This window comes from Nicotiana tabacum, chromosome 6, assembly GCF_000715075.1.
Source record: "Nicotiana tabacum cultivar K326 chromosome 6, ASM71507v2, whole genome shotgun sequence".
In the NCBI taxonomy this organism is placed as follows: domain Eukaryota; kingdom Viridiplantae; phylum Streptophyta; class Magnoliopsida; order Solanales; family Solanaceae; genus Nicotiana; species Nicotiana tabacum.
In genome coordinates, this window is record NC_134085.1 from 203418579 (window position 1) to 203444581 (window position 26003).

Sequence of the window (26003 nt, forward strand, 5' to 3'; positions counted from 1 at the left end):
TGCGAAGTAAAAGTGAGAAAGAGAAGGGAATTATTATGTGGCCTCCCTTGCCGGAATATTGTTGCTTTTAATGCTATCTCCCTTGCCGGGATGTTGATGTTTCTTTTGATGTTTCTCTCTTGCTGGGACTTGACTATTGAACTATTGTTCCCTTGCCGGGATTCTTATTGTAATTTCATTTATTTCCTTGCCCTATTGTTTGTGATTGTTGTTTGGGTGAGGAAGAGTGTTTGTTGATACCCAATTTTTTTCTATATATTTTCAATATGTAAAATACCCTTCAAAATGGCATATATATGCATATGTAAGCATATCCAAATATTTTATTATTTTTTCATAATTTTTAAAGGTTTTTAAATCAATTTTTCCCTCTTTTATCCTTAAAAATCAATAATTGTTTCCAAAATTATTATTTTGGTAATTCCTTTATTGGACTTCTATATTTATGTTAAAATATAGCTAAGGTAATTTTTTGCATATTTTTGCAAAATTATTTAGTATTTTTAAGCTAAATTACATATAATTGCAATATTAGCCCTTTTAAGATTCAATTGTATTTTATATTCATAAAATTAGTCCAGTATTTTTAAATTATTAATTATATGTTATAAATCATTTTAGTGCTTTTAATTTGTTTTCAAAAATTAATTTTTCTATTTTTTATAAAAACAAAAAGGGGAAAATTGGCTATTTAAATAATAGCCCAATTACATTTCAATTGTAGCCTAAATTGAACCCCAAATCAGATCCAGTTTCCCCCAGCCCAATTTCGTTTCAACCCGACCCCTAACCCATTTAAACGACTTAACCCGGATTCCCACCTAACCCCTTTAATCCCAGCCGTTGATCATTTAGATCAACGGCCCCCATTACCCCTTACTTTTTTTAACCCCAAATGACCCTTTACCCAACTTCATTTCTCACCAACTGTCGCCTCTAAATCCCTCTTCTCTCTCAACTCTCTCTGAAACCTCATGAACCCTAGTCGCCGCCATCTATCCCCACCCTAATCCACCTGAAACCCTGCATAATCTATGGCCTCCTATGGCCATTGGAGATGTGTAATGGCCTCCTATGGCTCCTGGGTGTTTGTTTCTGTGGTTTCATGGCCATTCCTTGAAGGAATCTGGTCCAGTCCTTGCTCGACTGCTGTTCATGGCTTTTCTCCGGCCATCCAAGGCCTTTCAAGGCAAATCCTTGACTTTCCTGGTTAGATCGGAAACTTTCAAAGCCTTTCTCACCTCTTCTGGGTTTTTCGAAACCTTAATCTTTAAGATCCTTTGATTTTCTTTCAGACCTACTTTAGATTTGTACTTGCTATGAATGTTTTAAGTGTTTTTCTCGAAAGTTCTTCAACTTTCCTTTCAAAATGACTTTTCGTTAAGGTTTTCCTTTAAGTTTTTCAAAAGATCTCTTCTCCGATTTTTAATGTTGTTTGTGATTCTGCCATGTTTTGCTCATGTCGTTCCTCTATCTGAGTCAGCATGTTGAAAATCCTAATTATTTTGGTCTCTTTCGAGCTTTTAAACTGTTTGTTTTATGTCCTGGTTCGATTAAGTTCCTCGTTCTTGTTTGACTTATTTGTTTTACTATCTTTTAAAGTCGATTATTGTTGAAAACCCTAGGTATTTGGGTATGAGATACTTTGTTTGGATACTTGACTCGATTTAAGGTTCCTTGTTTTAGACTCTCTTTTTCTTTATGTGATTCATCTGATTCTGAGTTTTACCATCTTTTAAATTCGACCATTGTTGAAACCCTGATTTCTCAAAAGGTTTCCCCACTTGTTACTGTGAGACATGTACTTGTTTTGACTCTCTTCTTCACTTTGGATATACGTGTGAGCTCTGACTATCTAACTTTGTTCACTACCGAATCCTTATGCTTATTTCTATTACTATTATATGTTGTTTCCTTTGCCAATATGTTTGGCCTCGCATGTCTGATGTTTCTGTTCACTCTATTTATACACTAAAGTACAGAAGCATGTTTCTTCCTTGATTGACCTTGACTTTGTGACTGATTTCAAAAGCTTTTCTTATATGAGCCGTGATTTTACTCCCCTTTTTAAAATTAATTGATTCCTTTCCCTTTACTGTGATGTTTTACCTTGCTGAATCCTTTCCAAAAATAAGCATATTTTTGTACTCATACTTGATTGTTCACTTCGTGCTTTTACTATCACTTATATGACAATACTCAAACTGATTTATTTCCCTATTTGAACCTGTTACTACCCGTTAATCAATGATTCCTTAATTAAAGGGAATCACTTGTGTAATTGATTCTAACTTGTGATTGTTTCTATATTTGTGTTAAGGCTTTACTTATTACCTTATTCTTCACCTGTTTTTAGAACTATAAATACCCCACCCCCTCTTCTTTCAAAAAGATAAACAATTTGAGTTTAAGAACACATACTTACACTCAAAACTTTCTCTATTTTCTCTACTACTACTTGTGCTACTGCTTTGTCTAGCCGGCTGAAGTCAAGGCTAGACTGTGGAATTTTGCTTACTTCTTGCACTTTGCTTCTTACTGGTATGTCCTAGTTAATCTTCAAGCATCAACAACAACATGTTTCTTTAATTGTCCCAACTTCTCTTATTCTTGTCTACTTTGCTTATGTTTCTGCAATCAAGTTACATTACTAGCATGTGAAATATGTTCCCTGCCCCTTTTAATTAATGCTCCCCTATGTGTATGAATCCCAAACCTCATATCCCCTCTTTGTGTTTGTGTTCTCTAGCTGGTTTGTGGGCATGCCAGCATCATCTATTGATGTGTATGTCCAAACCTGACCCTTCCTGGGGTCATATGCTTCATGCAATGTATTCCTGAAACCCCTGACCCCTTTGTGCAATTACTGATTCTGTGTAATTTAAGTTTTACTACTAATATTTTCAAATCACCCTTACCCTTGCTATTCTCAATCTAGTCTTAAAATAAATCTTTGTTTCTGCACTTCCACTGCACTCTTAGAACTTAGGTTCTGCCTCTCTTATGTGAGCCTTGCCTTGGGATCCATGAGCTCCCTCTGAACTTGGATACATAAAGGTTGGCCCTTCCACACTGCACTCATCTCTATCTGGTTATGCAAACCTGGGTGTAAGCACTGCCCGGTGTCCTTTGAGACCCTTAGGGAACTTTGGCACACCCAGGTCTCAGAAAGGCCTTGAAACAAGTGGTGCTTAAGGTGGTTTATTCCATAACATAGAGAGGAAGTCAAGAATCAGGCTTCCTATGGTTGTAACTTCTTATTTTACACTATTTTGATGTAATTCAGTATTTGGTCTGTAATAATTTATAACAAATATTGGGGACTGGTTAGTGAAAAGGGGATGGGTAATTATGCATGTTTAGCTATTAGAAGGGTAGAGAACATGCTTATAGGATCTGTTTCTTTAAATTATGCATGTTTTAATTCTACATCTAGATAGCATGCCTATAGGACATGTTTTAAATTCTGCATGTTTTATTACCACACTTAGACACCATGCCTATAGGATCTAAATAGCTATAATCACACATCATGTTCATAAAGTTGAAATCAATATTGTTTCATAGAAACCATGCCTATAGGAATTTCAAGCAAATCCTGTCTGCTTTATTTCATGTTCAACTAGATATCATGTCTATAAGAATTAAAAAATCAGCAATGATGAGATCATGCCTATAGAATCTAAAACCAGTCTAGTTTAAAATCAATTTGACTCATACTATTCTGAATTAGTTTTAAACAACCTACTCCTTTTATTAATACGGTTTAGAAAGCAGGCCTATAGGATCCCAAATCGCTCGTTTAAAACTGCTACTACTTTGCTACATTCTAAATCGGTAATAGACATCATGTTTATAGGATATCACCAACACACTTAGGCAAGCCTTAGGTGATAACAACAAGACTGAATCTGCCTTTGTTAATTAGTAACTGCTACAACCAGCAGGCAGGCCTGATTCAGACTTCTTATCTGAGTTATGTAATAAACTGGTCTGCTTCAACAACTAAACTTCTCCTGTCTTAGTATTTTTAAATTCTGACCCTAAATGTGTTTGAGTCATGCTACTTATGTGCTTTACTTAAGGAGGTATAAATGAGCCTTTTGGTTGCTTACATGTTTTCCCTAATATGCAGTCCTATGTGTTTCGAATGTCGCCTTAGTCTTTTACCTTTAAAACCTAAGAGTCAGCCTAATATCCTCCCTCTTATAGAAATAGTAGTCCACAATTCCTTCGAGAATGATGGGAATGGGATGGGTAATAGCATGCAATAGAGGTCAAGACCAACCCGCGCTTTAATACCTTAACGGGGTGGGAAGGGTAGATATGGATATGATGACCGGTGTGCTAATACCACGTGTCCCCTCTTCTGAGGAGTGTCATACCGGGTATCGCATTGATGTGATCCATATTATAAATAAACCTAGGACCCCTCTATCCTTTTATATTTTAAAGTATTTGTAAAAAATGTTACTCCATTTCAAAATTCGCCTTTAATGATTGTTCTTTCAAACCCTTATGTGTTTAAACCTAAATCCCCTACTACTTGAGCCTATACTTGTCTATTTCCTAATTGTACAAATTCATAAAACTGTCTGGCCGGAAACCACACTAGTGGATCCTGAGGGGTGCCTCACCTTCCCCTTAGGATAATTTCGAGCCCTACCCTATCTCTGGTTTTCAAACAAACTTAGAAATGAGTTGTATATGTGTCCTAATGCACCTTAACTCATTAGGTGGCGACTTTTCAAATGCAAAACCCAGTTTCCAAAAGGAATGAGTTGTCCTACACCCAAAAATGTCATAAACCTGATTTTCTGAGGCAAAAAGGGAAAAAGGAGGCGCGATAGCATGGCGGCTCTGCTGGGGAATCTTAGGCTTTTACCACTTCAGATTATCTTGTGAATTTATACTTTCTTATGTGCAATTACTTGTTTAATTCCTTTAAGCATTTAATATCCTTTTCAATTGCAAAACTGACATGTCTTCTTGTTTCTTTCCTTTATTACCGCTTTTAATTATGAAGTTGTTATATTTATCGCTTTCTTAACGTGCAAATACGTGCAAACATGTTTTAACTATTGCATTATCATGCTTAACATCATACCCCACTCGTGACAAACAAATACTATAGCAACGCTTATAATGAGTGGTTGCAGTCTTCCTATATTATTACCCCCTAAATTCGAAAAGGCATATTTGCGGTAAAACCAGTCGATCAGCGGTGTAGTCGACGGTTCCATGCCTTCCCCCCTTGAGTTGTTCGCTCAAGGGTAGCAGTCTAAAACCCCATAGAAACCTTACTTTATTCAAATTGTGCATGCATCATGGTCAAACCTAGCCAGGTCGGTTATGTTGTCCACATAATGATCCTTTAAGATAGCCTTGTCCAAAGTCCATTGGGTTTCCCTAAACCCAAACGGATATCATCATGTTCTGTGCATTTATTTGGAAAACTAAATGCTTCATGCTAATTGTTGGTATTAAATAGTCGAGTCTGGTGGGGGTAAGGGCATAACCTTATTTGTTTTGTAGAAATATGAGGCACGAAGTCCCTAGATTCGGCATGGTCACCAACATCCACCCAAGACTGCTAGTTGGTAGAAGGATCTTCACTCTAGTGATCAAACTCTTGTCAGAAAGTATCTAGGAAACCTACCTTCCCTCCTGGAGATCCAACCTAATAACAAGATCATAGAAGCTGCCACACTATTTTGGGATTGTAAAAGGGCCGTGTTCCGCTTTGGGGACATTGAAATGACACCCTTGATAGAAGAGATAGAAGGATTGGCCGTTCTAGTATAGGAAACTCCGGGCCTACTGATGCCTAAGAACCGTAAAGGCAGGAGTTTCCTCAAAATGATGGGTTTAAAGAGGAATCCAGAATTGACATGTCTGAAAGAATCCTACATCCCTTTTGACTATTTGTATGAAAGGTACGGTCACAGCAAATCCTACCGTACCTACCCTGACGAGTTTTCCATCACATCCTTGGGGAACATTCATCAAAGGGTCTTCGTCTTCATGCTTTGTTTCCTGGGGCTGATTGTGTTTCCGATGAAGAAAGCAAGAATCCACACCAGACTGGCTATGGTAACTAAGACCCTAATGGAAGGTATTGGTGGGCAGCCATTCAGCATCGTGCCCATGATCATTGTAGACATATATCGAGCCTTGGAAAAGTGTCAACAAGGAGCAAAACACTTTGAAGGCTATAATTTATTACTTCAACTCCGGCTCATGGAGCACCTCCAAAGGGGCGAATATCGACAAGAGATTCAGCGAAGGGACTGGGATGATCACATCGCTTTCCATCATCCAAAGCGAATGAATTACATCCCCAATATGTTCGCTCAGCTGGAGGATGCCAAAGGATGGTTTAAGCTATTTGATAATCTGACTGAGGAACAGGTCCAATGGATGTTCGAGTGGTTTCCGACTGAGGAGTTCATCGCTCGATCTAGAGATGCACCTTTCCTGATACTAATCGGTCTAAGAGGAACATACCCTTGCATCCCTCTCCAAGTTATGATGCAAGCTGGTAGAAAGCAGGTTATACCTAGGGTCGACAAGATGAGTCATTTCCAGGCTGACTACTAGAATGATGATAGCCCTTATAAGTGCCAAGCTCAGCATATATGGCACTACAAGATCATAATGGGGAGAGATACCATCGAGCCAGATAGGTATCATGCTGGTTGCGCTCTTTTCTACTCAGGTTGGTTGGAAGACAATCATGATGGCCTGGGCCAGCCAGGGTTTGCTCGAGGCCACAGGATTATAGACGAAAGGGCTGAGGCACAAGTCAAATACAACCAGCTGCGCAAAAGTATCCGTGAGTGCGAAAGTGAACACTGTCACACCTCCTTTTTCCGCACCCGCGGGGGTACAAGGGAGTTTTTTCCAATTAAAGGACAATCAAAACGGGATTGGTTTATTTATTTCAGAGTCACCACTTGGGAGATTTAGGGTGTCCCAAGTCACCAATTTTAATCCCGAATCGAGGAAACGAATGACTCCATATTACAGTCTACGTACCAGAAATCTGGATAAGGAATTCTGTTAACCCGGGAGAAGGTGTTAGGCATTCCCGAGTTCCGTGGTTCTAGCACGGTCGCTCAACTGTTATATTCGGCTTGATTATCTGATTTTGTACAAATATGAACTTATGTGCAAATTTTAACTTTTTACCGATTTCATAATTATTATTATTAAGCATGTGAACATCGCTTAAAACATGTCTTTGGACTGCGTCACATGAAATGCACCCACAATCCGGAACGCATTTTATTTAATGTTTTGAGATTTGGATTTTGGTCGCATGAAATGCACACCCAAGCTTAAGAAAGTAAATTATTAAACACGCGCCTAAAGAGACTATCGCGTTATTATTTTGCGGAGGCCGTGAAATTCGCTAAACGACCCTCCTGAATTCTAAGTAATTTTTAAACAAGTATTTACTGAGGGCCCCGCAATTTGTGTTTTTATTCGGCGAGGCTCATCTCATTCTTATTTTTTAAAGGAATTTGCAACGTCGTGGACATGCATCTCGAACCACGTTACAATCAATGTACCCGCGATTTTAGAGACACATTTCAATTTCGTTGAGATTTGGATTCGGGTCACATAAATGTGCATCCAAGTTTAGGGAGATAACATTATTAAATACGCGCCTAAAGCGACTAGCGTATCATTATTTTGGGTAGGGCCGTGAAATTTGCTAAACGGCCTGTCCCGGAATCTAAGTATTTGATACCTATATTTTTGTGAGGGCTCCGCAATTTGTACGTTTTTATTTGGCGAAGCTCGTCTCATTTTTATTTATTTATTTTTTTAAAAGAAAAAGGATAAGGCTAAAATAACTACATTTTTGAACACTTTGCGAGGTAATGGGTTGTAAGTTGAACTTATTTGATGAAACGAGTATTTTTTCCGCGGGATTAAATTACTACTATGATTTTAACATTACTACTACATGTACAAACAACTATTAAGACAAACATTCAGATAACAATAATCTGAGCATGAAGAAACAAAATGCCGAATAACTACTTAACATGACGAAACAAAGGAAATGCATTCGCGACAAAATTTCAACATCATGCGGAGTTAATTAACAAGAAATAGCAACTTACAAACATCATATGAGTATGTCTTGCTCATTTGTATACTATTCGCATGAACTAGGATTGTATTTCAACAAACACATGTACATGTTACTTAACATCAAATATGAAGGACACGGACAGAGATGACCTACTTGATATTATCGTCCCGATGCGTTGGACCTACGACGAAAACCTCGGACAACAACCTCGACGTACCGGATCTCGACGAACCAAAGTCGACCCCGACGGAAAACAGAAAACTCGGACCCACAACTGTCAACAACCAAGGATTGTTTGATTGCTGCTATATTCTTCCGGTGCAACACCTGGTACATGAAGCTGCAGCAGGAGGGGGTCATTTGGGCAGCTGAAGAAGAAGTCGATAGGGCTGAACGACGAGCAGCAGGGGTTGTGGGGAAGCTGGAAGGGTCGTTTGGTGATGCGATGCAGCAAACGCAGCCACAACTGCTGCTCGAAAGGAGACGATGAAGCTACTGTTTTTTTTTCGGGCAACGACAGTCGAAGGGCAGCGACGACGGGGCTGGTGCGTTGGGGGGGTGGTTTGCGACTGGTTTCTGTTTGGTTATGGTGGTTTCACGGTGGTGGGGAAGTTCGAAGGTGGCAACGACGATGGTGGAGTATGGTAACGGGCAGTAGGGTTTTGGGTGTTTGTTGACGGGGGTCGACTGGTTTGGGTTGTTGATGGTGGCTTTGGGGTGGTCGACGGACTGTTTGGTGGAGCTGGAGGTTTGTTGATGGAGGTTTGATGGACTGGTTTTCGAGACGACGAGGAAGATGGTGTCGTCGGAGCCGGTGATCGTTTGGACGTGGAGGAGTGGTGTCGCGACTGGTTTTGGGTTGCGACGGGTGTGATGGAGTTGGGAGGAGACGGGGTTTTGGATGAGTTTTGACGAGGGTTTAGGGTGGTCGGAGGTTTTTTACAGTAGGTTTTTGTTTGGTTCTTTCAAAGGAAGAAGACGAGGCTACAGTCCGTTTTAAAAATTTTCAAAAAATCCCCCCTGTCCGTGTTTTGTAATGGGTTTGCCCAGAAAAATGAGCCCCACGCGTGGTGGGGTTCGAGACTTATGTCCCCACGCGTGGTGGGGTTCCCCGTGTACGGGATTCCGTCCGTGTTCCCCACGCGTGTCCCCTCACGTGTGGTGGACTCAGATTATTATGGGCTAGGTCCGAAAATTAGGCCTAAAACCGGGTAGTTTGAACCCGAATATTATTCTTTTGCCCGGACCCGAGAAATAGGAACACGTTGCTTAACTAGTCCTATGTAAGCAAAATAACTACCAAAAATAAGACTAGTATTTAAACAAAACTATATCTTTTTTAAATATTTTTCAAGATTTAAAGTAGCTACAAAATATTAATAAAACTATTTTTTGTAATTTTTGTTTTTATACAAAAATATTAATAAAACTATTTTTTTGTAATTTTCGTTTTTATACAAAAATAAAATATAAAGTAATATATTTTTATATTTTTCAAAATTAAAATGACTATAAACATTAATAGAACTATATAGTTTTTTTTTTGTAATTTTCGAATTTATATAAAGTACCAAAATAAAGTGCAATTTTTTGTATTTTTTCAAGTTTATGAGAAATGCATAAGCTAAAATTTATATATATATTTTTTGTAATTTTCTTTTTGCAACGAAATAAAGTAAAATAGTTAAAATAGCTATGTTAGACCCAATTTCACATATTCATGCTAAAGATGTGAAAATTCTCGGGGAGGGTCAAAAATCACGTGCTTACAGCTGCCCCTCTTTGACTGGAAACACGAAGAGTTTTCCGACAAAGAGCGACAAGACATGTTTTTGACCCGACCATTACTTGGACGGACTATACTAAGGGAAGGGAGGGAATGTGACCGAGCCCTGGTATCTGAGCTGCCTACATATCCTTGGTTATACAGAAATCAGGCCACGTGTAGTTCGGGAATGAGAGAGATGGTAAAGTGTACCGAGGTGAAGAGCCGATCGAGGTGCCGTTCCGTTGAGGTTCCGGTCCGCGGTCCTGTCATTACAACAAAAAATTGATAACTGAAAAAGACTAACTAAACCTATCAGCTACTAGTTACAAGGATTCCTATCTCTAAGTCTTCTGAAACTTGATCTTGAGTCTTGAATGGTGCTTCATACAGACTTTGGATTTGAACCTTGACTTGCTAGTTGTAGGTGTTAGTTCTTGAGCAGACCACATATGTTCTCCACTTCCGTAATTTGGGTTCTTTTTCTTTTTCTTTTTTTTTCTCTTTTTTTCTTCTTGTTTTTGTTTTTTTGTGACCAGCTTCTGTTGATCATCCCAGACTGTTGACTTGCATTCTTGGGGCGAGCTTCTTGTTGCTTCTATCTTGGATTGAGTGCTGGGGATTTTTGTTGCAACCTTCTTCTTTCCAGTGGGTCACTGCTTGATCTTGAAAAATGTTTCTCCGTTCTACAGGCGGACTCCTGACTTCTTCTATCTTCGACACGCAACAACCTCCATTCTACAGGCGGGTCCCTGACAATCAAAACAAACAAAACAAACAAAATTTCCTAACCCAGTTTGTACTGGGAAGATTTGTGAGTCGTTAGCAAAATTGTAACTCACTTACACTACTGATGCAATGATGAGAGTAAACTAAAGACTAGGCTAGGATGTGCATCTCCTATGAGTAAAACCAAAACTCTTGCTAGCAAATGTGTCTGCTAAAATAAAAACCTCAATGACTCAAACTAGAAAGTGTGTTTTCTATGGTTGAATCGGAATGAGCTAAACTAGGAAGTGCGTCTCCTAAGGGTGAAAACTTCAGTGGCTAGAACTAGGAAGTGCGTCTCCTATGAATAAAATCTCGATTAGGAAGTGCGTCTCCTACGGGTAAACTTCAAAAAACTGGACTAGGAATTGTGTCTCCTATGGTCGAACTTAAAATGAATCAAACTAGGAAGTGCATCTCCTAGGGGTGAAATCTCAATTCCGGAAGTGCGTCTCCTGAAATAAAATATAATCTAAAAAGCCAAACTAGGGAGTGCGTCTCCTAAAGCAAAAGTATAACCTGAGTGAACCAGACTAGGAAGTGTGTCTCCTATGAGTAAAATAGTCTTAGGAAGTGCGTCTCCTATGGGTGAGACCTTAATGATTTTGAACTAGGAAGTGCGTCTCCTATGAATGAAAATAATTTAGGAAGTGTGTCTCCTATGGGTGAAATCTTAATTTAGGAAGTGCGTCTCCTATGGGGTAAAAGTAAACTTAGGAAATGCGTCTCCTATGGGCAAAACTAAACTTTAAAGAAGTGCGTCTCCTATTGGGTACAATAAACTTAGGAAGTGCGTCTCATGTGGGTACAATAAACTTAGGAAGTGCGTCTCCTATTGGGAAAAACTGTTCTTAGGAAGTGCGTCTCCTACTGGGTGAAACCATTCTTAGGAAGTGCGTCTCCTACTGGGTAAAACTTGCTTAGGATGAGCGTCTCCTTAGGAAGTCTGTCTCCTATGGTAAAGCCGAACTTAGGAAGTGCGTCTCCTATGGTAAAACTGAACTTAGGAAGTGCGTCTCCTACTGGTGAAACTATTCCTAGGAAGTGCGTCTCCTATTGGTGAAACTGAACTTAGGAAGTGCGTCTCCTGCTGGTGAAACTACTTAGGATGTGCGTCTCCTTAGGAAGTGCGTCTCCTATTGGTGAAACTGAACTTAGGAAGTGCGTCTCCTGCTGGTGAAACTACTTAGGATGTGCGTCTCCTTAGGAAGTGCGTCTCCTATTGGTGAAACTGAACTTAGGAAGTGCGTCTCCTACTGGTGAAACTTATCTTAGGAAGTGCGTCTCCTACTGGTGAAACTATTCTTAGGATGTGCGTCTCCTACTGGTGAAACTAACTTAGGATTTGCGTCTCCTACTGGTGAAACTTATCTTAGGAGGTGCGTCTCCTACTGGTAAAACCTGCTTAGGAAGTGCGTCTCCTACTGGTGAAACTTGCTTAGGAAGTGCGTCTCCTATTGGTGAAACTTGCTTAGGAAGTGCGTCTCCTGTTGGTGAAAATTACTTAGGAAGTGCGTCTCCTATGGTGAAACTTATCTTAGGAAGTGCGTCTCCTTAGGAAGTGCGTCTCCCATTGCTGAAACTTGCTTAGGAAGTGCGTCTCCTATTGGTGAAACTAACTTAGGATGTGCGTCTCCTCTTGGTGAAACTAACTCAGGATGTGCGTCTCCTCTTGGTAAATCTTATCTTAGGATGTGCGTCTCCTCTTGGTGAATCTTATCTTAGGAAGTGCGTCTCCTATTGGTGAAACCATTCTTAGGAAGTGCGTCTCCTATTGGTGAAACTAACTTAGGAAGTGCGTCTCCTTAGGTGAAACTGACTTAGGAAGTGCGTCTCCTATTGGGTGAAATAAGCTTAGGAAGTGCGTCTCCTATTGGGTAAAATGAACTTAGGAAGTGCGTCTCCTATGGTAAAACTGAACTTAGGAAGTGCGTCTCCTATTGGTGAAACTTCTTAGGAAGTGCGTCTCCTATGGGCAAAACTAAACTTTAAGGAGGAAATACATCTCCTATGGGTAAAGACGTGGAATGTATGCCTCTATTATCTGGGGGGGCTCCCACCTTCAATACTTGAAAATTAAAGATTGAAATGTATTCCTCTGTTATTATGGGCGGGCTCCCAACTTCAACACTTGAAAGTAAAGACTGAATGTATCCCTCTGTTATTATGGGCGGGCTCCCAATTTCAACACGTGAAATAAAAAAACTGAATGTATGCCTCTGTTATCTGGGCGGGCTCCCAACTTCAACGCTTAAAAATAAAGACTGAAATGTATGCCTCTGTTATACAGGTGGGCGCCTGGTGGTAAAGATATGAAAAATGATATGCCCGCATTATACTGGTGGGTGACCTAGAACAGAAATGAAAAGACAGAAATGTATTCCCGCGTTATACTGGTGGGTGACCTAGAACAGAAATGAAAAGACAGAAATGTATTCCCGCATTATACTGATGGGTGACCTAGAACAGAAATGAAAAGACAAAAATGTATTCCTCTCCTTATTCAGGTGGGCGCCTGTCTTCATTAATAATTTTGAAAGTAACATCCTATTTGAGGGCGGATGAACCCAACATATCCTATTTGAGGGCGGATGGACCCAAAATATCCTGTTTGAGGGCGGATGAACCCGACATATCCTGTTTGAGGGCGGATGAACCCGACATATCCTATTTGAGGGCGGATGAACCCGACATATCCTATTTGAGGGCGGATGAACCCAAAATATCCTATTTGAGGGCGGATGAACCCAAAATATCCTATTTGAGGGCGGATGAACCCAAAATATCCTATTCGAGGGCGGATGAACCCGACATATCCTATTCGAGGGCGGATAAACCCGACATATCCTATTCGAGGGCGGATGAACCCGAAATATCCTATTCGAGGGCGGATGAACCCAAAATATCCTATTCGAGGGCGGATGAACCCGAAATATCCTGTTTTGAGGGCGGATGAACCCGAAATATCCTATTTGAGGGCGGATGAACCCAACATATCCTATTTGAGGGCGGATGAACCCAACATATCCTATTTGAGGGCGGACGAACACGAACTATCCTATTCGAGGGCGGATGAACCCAAAATATCCTATTCGAGGGCGGATGAACCCAACATATCCTATTTGAGGGCGGATGAACCCGAAATATCCTATTCGAGGGCGGATGAACCCAAAATATCCTATTCGAGGGCGGATGAACCCAAAATATCCTATTCGAGGGCGGATGAACCCAAAATATCCTGTTTTGAGGGTGGATGAACCCGAAATATCCTATTTGAGGGAGGATGAACCCAACATATCGTATTTGAGGGCGGATGAACCCAACATATCCTATTTGAAGGCGGATGAACCCGAACTATCCTATTCGAGGGCGGATGAACCCAAAATATCCTATTCGAGGGCGGATGAACCCAACATATCCTATTTGAGGGCGGATGAACCTGAAATATCCTATTCGAGGGCGGATGAACCCAAAATATCCTATTCGAGGGCGGATGAACCCAAAATATCCTATTCGAGGGCGGATGAACCCAAAATATCCTGTTTTGAGGGCGGATGAACCCAACATATCCTGTTTTGAGGGCGGATGAACCCAACATATCCTATTTGAGGGCGGATAAACCCAAAATATCCTCAAGACTTGAAAATGTCTTACCTCAACACTTGCTGGGGATTATTTACTTACCTGCTGGGGGATAAAATGTTATCAGCTAGGGGCACCTGACTTCCAAAAAAATTTTCTAAATGGAAGGAAAATTTTCTGCCCCAGTTTGATAATATCCCTTGTGGCATGCAGTTCTGGCATCAATGCCATTTTCGTTACCTGCGTCAAATCAAACAAAATTTTGTTAGTTTAAAACGCGGTGGTTGGTTGTGATACTCCTATTGGGATGGCTTTCCCTTTCTCCTTCCTTGCTCTGTGCTCCACAACTTGTTGGGGATGATATTATGTGCTGGGGATAATCCCTTCCTGCTGGGGATATCTTTGTTGACACTGGCCTCGCGCTTGTTCCTTGCTGACTAAACCACTTGGATGTACTAGTCAGATCTCATTTTGGAAAGCTGATGGCCTATTTTGAAATCAATTCACACTTGTTCTGACCAAACAGACTCTATTGGGGATTTTTCTATGAAGGAAAAAAGATAAAAGGGAACAAAATATAAGGACAAAAGGAAAAAGATGACCTTTTAACAAAAGAAACTATAAATAAAAACCTATCAAACGCAGATACCGACTTTAATGGTCATGACATGCATATGTGGCCTATCCTCCGCCGTTAGTCATCTTTCGAGACCTTAAATTGGCCATTCCCCATCTGATTCCCAATCCTATTCGACTTGTAGTGCCCGCAGGGTTTTCACTATCAAGCCTCTCTCATTTTTGGGTTTTCTCTCAGCTTTCATCGCCTTATGGTGCCTGTGAAGGTTTTCACCGATAAGACTCTCTCATTTGTATCACTTTCCAGCTGGGGATTTGGAGTGTCGCCGGTATGACTCTTTCTGCTGGAGATTAGAGTCCTTTCTGCTGTGGAACAGAATGTTATGTTTGCCGGTAAGACTCTTCATTTGTCTGACTTGCCATCTTTTTGAAGACTGATCAGAATGTCTTTCTTTGGACCGTAATGTGGGTTTTGGATAGGCTAGAAAGAAAGGGTATAAAAGGCTCAAAAAATACATTAATTTTGGGTTATTAGTTACAACCTTCGGAATTAGATTTATTTACAACAAACGCGACCTTTGCCCCAGTTTCTTGCTTGGGGATATTTTAATTGATTTTTCCATTTTTCAAAACTATGACCGAGCCGTGAAGCGCCTACGTATTCTCTTTGAGGAATCAGGTCAAACGTAGTTCCCAATTCCTCTTTTTTTCTTGTGACTTTCTTTTCACTCATTTCTTATCTTTGTTTTCTTTTTCTTTTGCCTTTTTCTTTTCTCATTTCTCCTTTCTTTTGTCGTTTTTTTTTCTTTCTCTCTTTTTTCTTTTATTCTTCTTTTCCGTTTTGTTGTTTTCTTTTCTTTCTTTTCTCTTACCTGCCATGCTTGCGTATTCTAATCGCTGCTACTAATTCCGAACGAGGGGTATGAAAGAAAATAAATAAGGCTCAAAAGGGGTAACGAAGGATAAAGTGTTTGGGTAGCAGAACAAAATGCCTTCGTCATTCCAGTCTTCAAAACATGCCAAGTGCCAACAACACAATTTAAACTTGTAGTCTCTTCTGATGGTGCTGGACTTGACAATTATGTTAAACGTTTTATTTTTCCTTTGTCATTTCTAAAGCACCGTCGGGCGACACTCTCATTATCATGACCGACCCTCATGCCAATTTGGCGAATCTTGCTTTGAGCGGTTTCCTTTGTGCTTAACTTGCCCCAGTTCCACATGACTCGGGCTCTGAATAATCTCAAACCGTTCTTATTTCCTTAAAATGGTCTGATCACATTTTCGGGGTTTTATGATTAACTTTAAATGCTAGGCCCAAACTGTGCACGCATGTCATGTCACTAGAATCGGCGTTGAATAAAAATGATAAAATGACTAAACAGAAAGATGACTGGGAATAATCCAAGACTGAATTTTTTGCATTGGACTGAACAAATGGTTTTAAAAACAAAGCAAACCGGAATAAAATCCTAAACAACTTGGACAAAACTTAAACAAACCGCTATGAAAAAACGGAAATATAAGCGGAAAGATATTGACACAAAACAAATCCGAATTACAATCCTAATAATCCGAACAACGGAAATGACAACAAAATAGACCATCAAAGATCCTCTCCGGTTGACCCAAAATGGAGTGTCTTTCCAACTATCCAAGCACGGCATCTCCGGCTGACCCAAAATGGAGTATCTTCCAACTACAAAGCATGACATTTTAGCCATTGAGCTCTATATCAACATTGCCAAGACCATCCCCAACTTCAGTATTATCAACATCAATCAACAAGTTCTCAAGACGATTCGCCTGCTCCCTGTCACTGTTGTCGATCACAATTGCCCCTTCCTGAATCATTCTTTTGATTTCCTTTTTCAAAGAACGACAGTCTTCAATGCTATGTCCTTGGACATTAGAGTGGTACATGCATCGTTCAGCAGGATTGAACCCTTTTGCATATGGATCTGGAGTATAGCCAAGGAGTGGCTCAATCAGTCCTGAAAGCTTTAGCTTTTCAAACAAACTTGCGTAGGACTCCCCAATTGGCGTGAAATTGTTTCCTTGCCTTTGTTTTCCCCCATGCCCCTGTTCTCTAGGGTCGTTGGGTGCTTGAAAACGTTGTGAAGGCAAGAATGCATTACATGGTGCTTGCTCTCGCCAGCGGGGGTGACCTGATGGTTGACCCTGCGACCGGACCTTGTTCGGAGGATAATACTGAGGCGGATTATATGGAGCTCGGGGGAAGGCTTGGGCATGATGGTCTGAAAAGAGTGGCTATGATGGTGGGTAGTAGGGTTGTGGAAGGTTGTATGGAGTGTGTGGATAATTTGGATGACTGGGCCTGGGCTGGTAGTGAGGGGAAGGAACTCTGAATTTGGACCCAGTAGCTGCTTCGACTGATGCGACCTCGAGCGCACCTCCCGCGCCGCTCTGAATAGCTTGGGTCGTTGCCTTGAGCTCTGAGTAATTTAGGATTTTGTCAGACCTTAGGCCCTCCTCTATCATGACCCCTATCTTTACCACTTCATTGAAGGATTTCCCAACCGTTCTCACCAAGTGACCAAAGTAAGTTGGATCAAGTGTTTGCAAGAAGTAGTCCACCATTTCTCCCTCTTTCATGGGAGGATCAACTCTGGCCGCTTGCTCTCTCCAGCGGAACCCAAACTCACGAAAACTTTCCCCAGGCTTCTTTCCAGTCCTCAGCAATGTGAGACGGTCAGGGACTATCTCGAGATTGTACTGGAAATGACCTGCGAAAGCCTGCGCCAGATCATCCCAAGTATACCACCTACTGGAATCCTGCCTGGTATACCATTCTAGTGCAGATCCGCTCAGACTCTGGCAGAAATAAGCTATTAGCAGCTCATCCTTGCCGCCTGCCCCTCTCATTTTGCTACAGAATCCCCACAAATGTGCCATGGGATCACCGTGCCCTTCATATAAATCAAACTTAGGCATCTTGAACCCAGCCGGGGGTTGGACGTCTGGGAAAGGGCATAGATCTTTGTATGCTACGCTGACCTGGTTGCCCAAACCGTGCAGGTTCCTGAAGGACTGCTCCAGGCTTTTGAACTTTCTCAACACCTCATCCTGTTCAGGGGCTTTAACCGGCTTTTCGATCTCTGCCGGTACCTCCAAGTGTGGATTGTAAGCATGTGGTTCGGGGGCATGGAATGTAGGCTCAGGGGGATAGTATTGCGTATCGTGAGCCTGAAACAATGGCTCACTGGTCGTTCTGTGCAAGGGGGCTGGTGTGGGTCCCACAAAAGTGGGAATATCGGGTGTGGGGAGAGGTTGATGGGGTGGTGGAGCCTGGGAATCATGAGGGCTTCTTTCTTGATGGTAACGGGGATTTGGGAGGCTTGTTGAAGGGCCGGAGTGAGGGTATTCCGGCATGTGCCCCAATGGCTCAGGGCTCTTTTGTGCTTTGGCTAGAGCTAGCTGCATTGCATTCATCTCTAGTCCCATCCTTTCTATCTTTCCCATCGCTTCCTTTAACAACTGGCTCATCGGCCTTTCTTCCTCGGTACTATTCTCTGAAGTAGTCATGCTTGTTGTTATCGGTCCTTTGGATCTAGTTTGGTAAGGGTGTGTTGCCAGAATTCTTTAACAACTAACTGTTTGAGATTCGGAAAACAACAAACTTGTTAGCGTTTAGAGTTTAACAGATTTGATAACAACACATTGAGGATGCAATGCCCCTAGGCAGTTAACCGTTTCTAACATGCTTTGCTTCAAACAACATGCGTCATCCCGGCTTGCTTATTTGCCCCTTTGAAGTACTTTGGGAACCCCTGTATTTTATTCTATTTGTATTTTCTTTTTCTTTATTACTGGCGGTCGAATCTTATGGAGATTGCCTACGTATCATGACCCCGCATGAATCAGACCTTGCGTAGTTCGGACCAATAAGAGATAAACAATAACAAACAATTTTTCAATTTTCATATTAAAACAAAATGGATTTCGAAGGTTTGAAGATGACCTACAAACTCGAAAATCAAATAACCCATATATCTTAATCAAGAGATTTATAAACTCAAAAACAAAAGGCTAACTCCCTTTCTTTGTTCGACAAATGCAACCAAATGGTTATTTTTGCAAATGTGGCCCCTTCCGAATTTCACATGAATTTTGAGGCCGGGGAGGATTATTTTATGACACTTTTACAAACTTGTCTGTTCTTTTATGAAAATAACCTTTCGACAACTGACAGATACTCTAAGGCTATTTCGGCAAGAACGGTTTAAGACGCGGCCGAAGCTGGCTCGGCTTATTTTTTTTTTTTTTTTTTTTAAACATCCAAACGGCATTCACCTGACCATTGACTCTTTGTTTTGTTTTTTAAAATTACGATAAAAACCTTGTGTTGCAAACACGGCCTTTCGACGTCTCGGGGACGAAGCTTTTTAAGGCTGTGTGGGTCAACTGGACCAAACTCCTAAACATGACCCAAAGGTGGTATTTATGCAAAGTCAGCCTTCCGGCGTCCCTTTCGGGAACATTCGGCTATTTATGACAAAGCAGAATCACCTGGCTTATTTATGACTCTTTTTATCATTTTTTCAAATTTAGAAAACTCAATATTGCAAACACGGCCTTTCAACGTCTCGAGGACGAAGATTTTTAGGCTGTGTGGGTCCATATCTCAAAATGACCCAAAGGTGGCTGTTTATGCAAAGTCAGCCTTCCGGCGTCCCTTTCGGGAACATTCGGCTATGTCTTGATAAAACAGCGTCACCTGACTTCTTTATGACAAAATTAAAATTTGACATATATTTTTTATTTATTTGTTTTTTGGCTATTTTAGCAAAAGGTGGGTTGGACATCACCCGACTTATTTATGACAAGATTAAAATTTTTGATTTTTGGCTATTTTAGCAAAAGGTGGGGTTGGACCCGATGAGGGTTGCCTACGTATCTCACATCCGGTGAGAATCAAACCCGCGTAGTTCGGGCAATCAGGAATAAGTAGATGAACTAACTCCCTTTTTTTTTTGTGAATTTGTGAAAGAACTACTTTAAAAAAAATAACTGAAGTGTTTTTTTTTTTAGATTTTTGATTGATCTTCTTTTGAAAGAAATACTTCTAAGATATATTTTTTGAATTTCATTTGCTTTTTTTTTATTCTAAAGAAGAAGAAGAAAGTATTTTTCGGCATTTTCATAAACAAATAAACCTATTTTAAAAACAAGACTTTTTTATTTAGAAAAACAAGACAAAAGAATGATGATTTTTCTACTTTTCCTTTGCTTTTAATAAAACAAACTAATAAGACATATATATTTTTTTTATTTTCTCAAAATTCCGGCAGAGTTTCGACACTACTTGGACATTTGCTTTTTTTTTTCCTAACAATAAGTAGTCACATCTCTACACTGTTATTTTCTCCTCTTTTCGACTATTTTCTAATTTGTGGATGATGATGAAAACATACACAATCTTTCTTTTGAATTTTCAATGTTTTTTTTTTTTTATATATACATATATATTTTATTTTTTATATTTATTATATTTTCAAAATAGGGCATGGGGGACATAGGGAATTTCCAAGACTTCTTGGATTCCGCAAATGCTCCCCATGCGCTTTTCCCAACATATGAAGCGTGGGGGACATATGGGAATTCCAAGACTTCTTGGATTCCACAAATGTTCCCCATGTGCTTTCCCAAAAAGCAAGCGTGGGGGACATAGGGAATTCCAAGGCTTCTTGGATTCCACAAATGTTCCCCATGCTTTGATTAATATAATAGCATGCTTAATAAAAAATCGTGCAACTTTCTTATTTAACGTGATCAGCATGATAAGAAGTGTCATTTGTCCGCAAATATCATTGGTCCGCCAAATGACTCATTCACCCTTGAATAAATATAACATGTAGCACATAGGATGCCAAAAGATGGTCTATTATTTTCAGGTTGCTTGTCCTAGACGGACCCAACCCCTGTGTTGAGTCCCCTAAGTCAAATGTACATGATGCAAATAAACGTTCCTACTAGGGATCCAGCATGTGGCTTTGTTATACTAAGTTTAGAACCTGGGTGTTTGTTCTAGACCTGGCTTACCCGAGCGGACAGCTCGGGCCGAGGATGGGAGCTATGTACCGGTAACCAAAAGGCCATCCGATTTTGCAACTCCTTCGAATCCTCGTTCTATTTTGGTATATGACACTAACAGAAAGAAGCCACGGCCAGCGTGCACTCCTTAATAGAGAGAAGAGAGGGGTTTCGGCACAGTTTATATGTACAGTTCAAATAATATCACAGCGGTAAAAGCAGCATTTAGCACATTAGGCTCAAACACGTAAAAAAACTAGATAATAAATAAAGCCAAATAATAACAATTATTTCAAGCTCGAATTCTTAACCCTGAACCAGTGGTTCTGGGTTATCGTCCCCAGCAGAGTCGCTAGAGCTGTCACACCTCCTTTTTCCGCACCCGCGGGGGTACAAGGGAGTTTTTTCCAATTAAAGGACAATCAAAACGGGATTGGTTTATTTATTTCAGAGTCGCCACTTGGGAGATTTAGGGTGTCCCAAGTCACCAATTTTAATCCCGAATCGAGGAAAAGAATGACTCCATATTACAGTCTGCGTACCAGAAATCCGGATAAGGAATTCTGTTAACCCGGGAGAAGGTGTTAGGCATTCCCGAGTTCCGTGGTTCTAGCACGGTCGCTCAACTGTTATATTCGGCTTGATTATCTGATTTTGTACAAATATGAACTTATGTGCAAATTTTAACTTTTTACCGATTTCATAATAATTATTATTAAGCATGTGAACATCGCTTAAAACATGTCTTTGGACTGCGTCACATGAAATGCACCCACAATCCGGAACGCATTTTATTTAATGTTTTGAGATTTGGATTTGGGTCGCATGAAATGCACACCCAAGCTTAAGAAAGTAAATTATTAAACACGCGCCTAAAGAGACTATCGCGTTATTATTTTGCGGAGGCCGTGAAATTCGCTAAACGACCCTCCTGAATTCTAAGTAATTTTTAAACAAGTATTTGCTGAGGGCCCCGCAATTTGTGTTTTTATTCGGCGAGGCTCATCTCATTCTTATTTTTTAAAGGAATTTGCAACGTCGTGGACATGCATCTCGAACCACGTTACAATCAATGTACCCGCGATTTTAGAGACACATTTCAACTTCGTTGAGATTTGGATTCGGGTCACATAAATGTGCACCCAAGTTTAGGGAGATAACATTATTAAATACGCGCCTAAAGCGACAAGCGTATCATTATTTTGGGTAGGGCCGAGAAATTTGCTAAACGGCCTGTCCCGGAATCTAAGTATTTGATACCTATATTTTTGTGAGGGCTCCGCAATTTGTACGTTTTTATTTGGCGAAGCTCGTCTCATTTTTATTTATTTATTTTTTTAAAAGAAAAAGGATAAGGCTAAAATAACTACATTTTTGAACACTCTGCGAGGTAATGGGTTGTAAGTTGAACTTATTTGATGAAACGAGTATTTTTTCCGCGGGATTAAATTACTACTATGATTTTAACATTACTACTACATGTACAAACAACTATTAAGACAAACATTCAGATAACAATAATCTGAGCATGAAGAAACAAAATGCCGAATAACTACTTAACATGACGAAACAAAGGAAATGCATTCGCGACCAAATTTCAACATCATGCGGAGTTAATTAACAAGAAATAGCAACTTACAAACATCATATGAGTATGTCTCGCTCATTTGTATACTATTCGCATGAACTAGGATTGTATTTCAACAAACACATGTACATGTTACTTAACAGCAAATATGAAGGACACGGACAGAGATGACCTACTTGATATTATTGTCCCGATGCGTTGGACCTACGACGAAAACCTCGGACAACAACCTCGACGTACCGGACCTCGACGAACCAAAGTCGACCCCGACGGAAAACAGAAAACTCGGACCCACAACTGTCAACAACCAAGGATTGTTTGATTGCTGCTGTATTCTTCCGGTGCAACACCTGGTACGTGAAGCTGCAGCAGGAGGGGGTCGTTTGGGAAGCTGAAGAAGAAGTCGATAGGGTTGAACGACGAGCAGCAGGGGTTGTGGGGAAGCTGGAAGGGTCGTTTGGTGATGCGACGCAGCAAACGCAACCACAACTGCTGCTCGAAAGGAGACGATGAAGCTACTGTTTTTTTCGGGCAACGGCAGTCGAAGGGCAGCGACGACGGGGCTGCTGCGTTAGGGGGGGTGGTTTGCGACTGGTTTCTGTTTGGTTATGGTGGTTTCACGGTGGTGGGGAAGTTCGGAGGTGGTAACGACGATGGTGGAGTATGGTAACGGGCAGTAGGGTTTTGGGTGTTTGTTGACGGGGGTCGACTGGTTTGGGTTATTGATGGTGGCTTTGGGGTGGTCGACGGACTGTTTGGTGGAGCTGGAGGTTTGTTGATGGAGGTTTGATGGACTGGTTTTCGAGACGACGAGGAAGATGGTGTCGTCAGAGCCGGTGATCGTTTGGACGTGGAGGAGTGGCGTCGCGACTGGTTTTGGGTTGCGACGGGTGTGATGGAGTTGGGAGGAAACGGGGTTTTGGATGAGTTTTGACGAGGGTTTAGGGTGGTCGGAGGTTTTTTACAGTAGGTTTTTGTTTGGTTCTTTCAAAGGAAGAAGACGAGGCTACAGTCCGTTTTAAAAATTTTCAAAAAATCCCCCCTGTCCGTGTTTTGTAATGGGTTTGCCCAGAAAAATGAGCCCCACGCGTGGTGGGGTTCGAGACTTATGTCCCCACGCGCGGTGGGGTTCCCCGTGTATGGGATTCCGTCCGTGTTCCCCACGCGTGTCCCCTCACGTGTGGTGGACTCAGATTATTATGGGCTAGGTCCGAAAATTAGGCCTAAAACCGGGTAGTTTGAACCCGAATATTATTCTTTTGCCCGGACCCGAGAAATATGAACACGTTGCTTAACTAGTCCTATGTAAGCAAAATAACTACCAAAAATAAGACTAGTATTTAAACAAAACTATATCTTTTTTAAATATTTTTCAAGATTTAAAGTAGCTACAAAATATTAATAAAACTATTTTTTTTAATTTTCGTTTTTATACAAAAATATTAATAAAACTATTTTTTGTAATTTTCATTTTTATACAAAAATAAAATATAAAGTAATATATTTTTATATTTTTCAAAATTAAAATGACTATAAACATTAATAGAACTATATAGTTTTTTTTTTGTAATTTTTGAATTTATATAAAGTACCAAAATAAAGTGCAATTTTTTGTATTTTTTCAAGTTTATGAGAAATACATAAGCTAAAATTTATATATATATTTTTGTAATTTTCTTTTTGCAACGAAATAAAGTAAAATAGTTAAAATAGCTATATTAGACCCAATTTCACATATTCATGCTAAAGATGTGAAAATTCTCGGGGAGGGTCAAAAATCACGTGCTTACAAACACCACGAAATACAAGAGTCCAACCAGAAGCTGATTGAGGAATGGAAGGACATGGTTGTCAGTGCCAACAAGTGACTAGGATACTTAGAGCGAGGCATAGTGGAATTGGAGAGAAAGTTTCTCAAAGGGGTCGAAGATTGTCAAAATACTGAAGGGACAGAAGGCGGACACCTAGCCAGATCATACCTGTTGCTGGGACTTCGCGAGTTGGGAAAGCTGTTCTATGGAGCCAAGGATGCCGAATCTTGGGAAGGTCCTTCTGGGACCAAATAGATAGGAGTTTATCTTTTCGCTTTATAAATGTAATAAGGCCATTAGTGACTTTTACTTCTTGTTTATTTAGTGTCAATTTGGGATTCGTCTATTTCTATCAATAAAATGAGGCATTTAGCATTCTAAGTTCTCCAAAACAATTTATCTCTAGGCCTACCTCGGGTACAAAGAGGTCCCCAAATTAGGACACGATTTAAATTCCCGCACTATGTGTTTAAATACTGCAATGCTTTTTATGATCCTCACTAACTTGGTTACCTTTTGTTTTACTCTTTGTTTTTATTATTCCCCTACCCAAAGGTTAGTTCGTGCACTCTGGCAACATCATCCTATTCCACGAGTTCCAGGGGCCCTCCACCCACTCCCTCTCTTAGTCCTGTCAAAAACAAGAACAAAGGCAAAATGGAAGATTTGAACAATGTCAGAAAGGAGAATCTGATTGAACGGGTAGAGGCCACTAATGTCTATAGTACTCATGTTCCTAAGGAGAATGTATCCCAACTTGAACAAAAGCTGTTGAAATTCCAATAAGAGCTCGATCAAGTTCGGAATCTGGCAAGCCTATCAATTTCCCTCAGCACCCCAGATATCACCTTTCCCAATACTCAAAACCCTACACCACCTCAAAACACCCCAAAGCAACAGAATCATCCCGCTCTTCACATTATTCCATCAAAGATCCAATGCAACACCTGCCATACCCCAAACAACACTCCACTACTCATCTTAGAACTCCAAAACTCCACAAATGACCACTTTCACACCCACCATAACACCCCTATCTACGTGGAGACCATGCCACACTCCACCTAACCTATCTCAAGCACACCCGAGTCTGATGAAAAAGACCTGCTCATCAGGAACTTGGCTGAGGAACATAAGAAGTTGACTAGCCGGATTCAAGGCATTGAAGGAAGCAAGGGAATTGAGGGGATGAACTATGAAGATCTTTGCATACAACCCGACGTCGAACTGCCCGAGGGGTACAAACCTCCAAAGTTCGAAATGTTTGATGGTACAGGTGATCCAAGGGTCCATTTAAGGACGTACTGCGACAAGCTGGTAGGAGTAAGGAAAGACGAGAGAATTCGCATGAAGCTATTCATGAGGAGTCTGAAAGGAGATGCGTGTCCTGGTACATCAACCAAGATCTAAAGAATTGGTCAAGCTGGGTAAGCAAGGCATCAAACTTTATGGACAGTTTCAGGTTTAACATAGAGAATGCGCCAGATGTGTTCTGTATCCAGAATCTAAAGAAGAAACCTATAGAAACGTTTCGCGATTATGCCACTCGCTGGAGGTCCGAAGCTGCTAAGGTCAGACCTGCCTTAGAGGAAGAACAGATGAACAAATTCTTTGTCCGGGCTCAGGACCCACAATATTATGAACGACTAATAATGATCGAGAGCCACAAATTCTCCGACATTATCAAAATGGGTAAAAGGATTGAATAGGGTATCAAAAGTAGAATGGTTACAAACTTCAAGGCTTTACAAG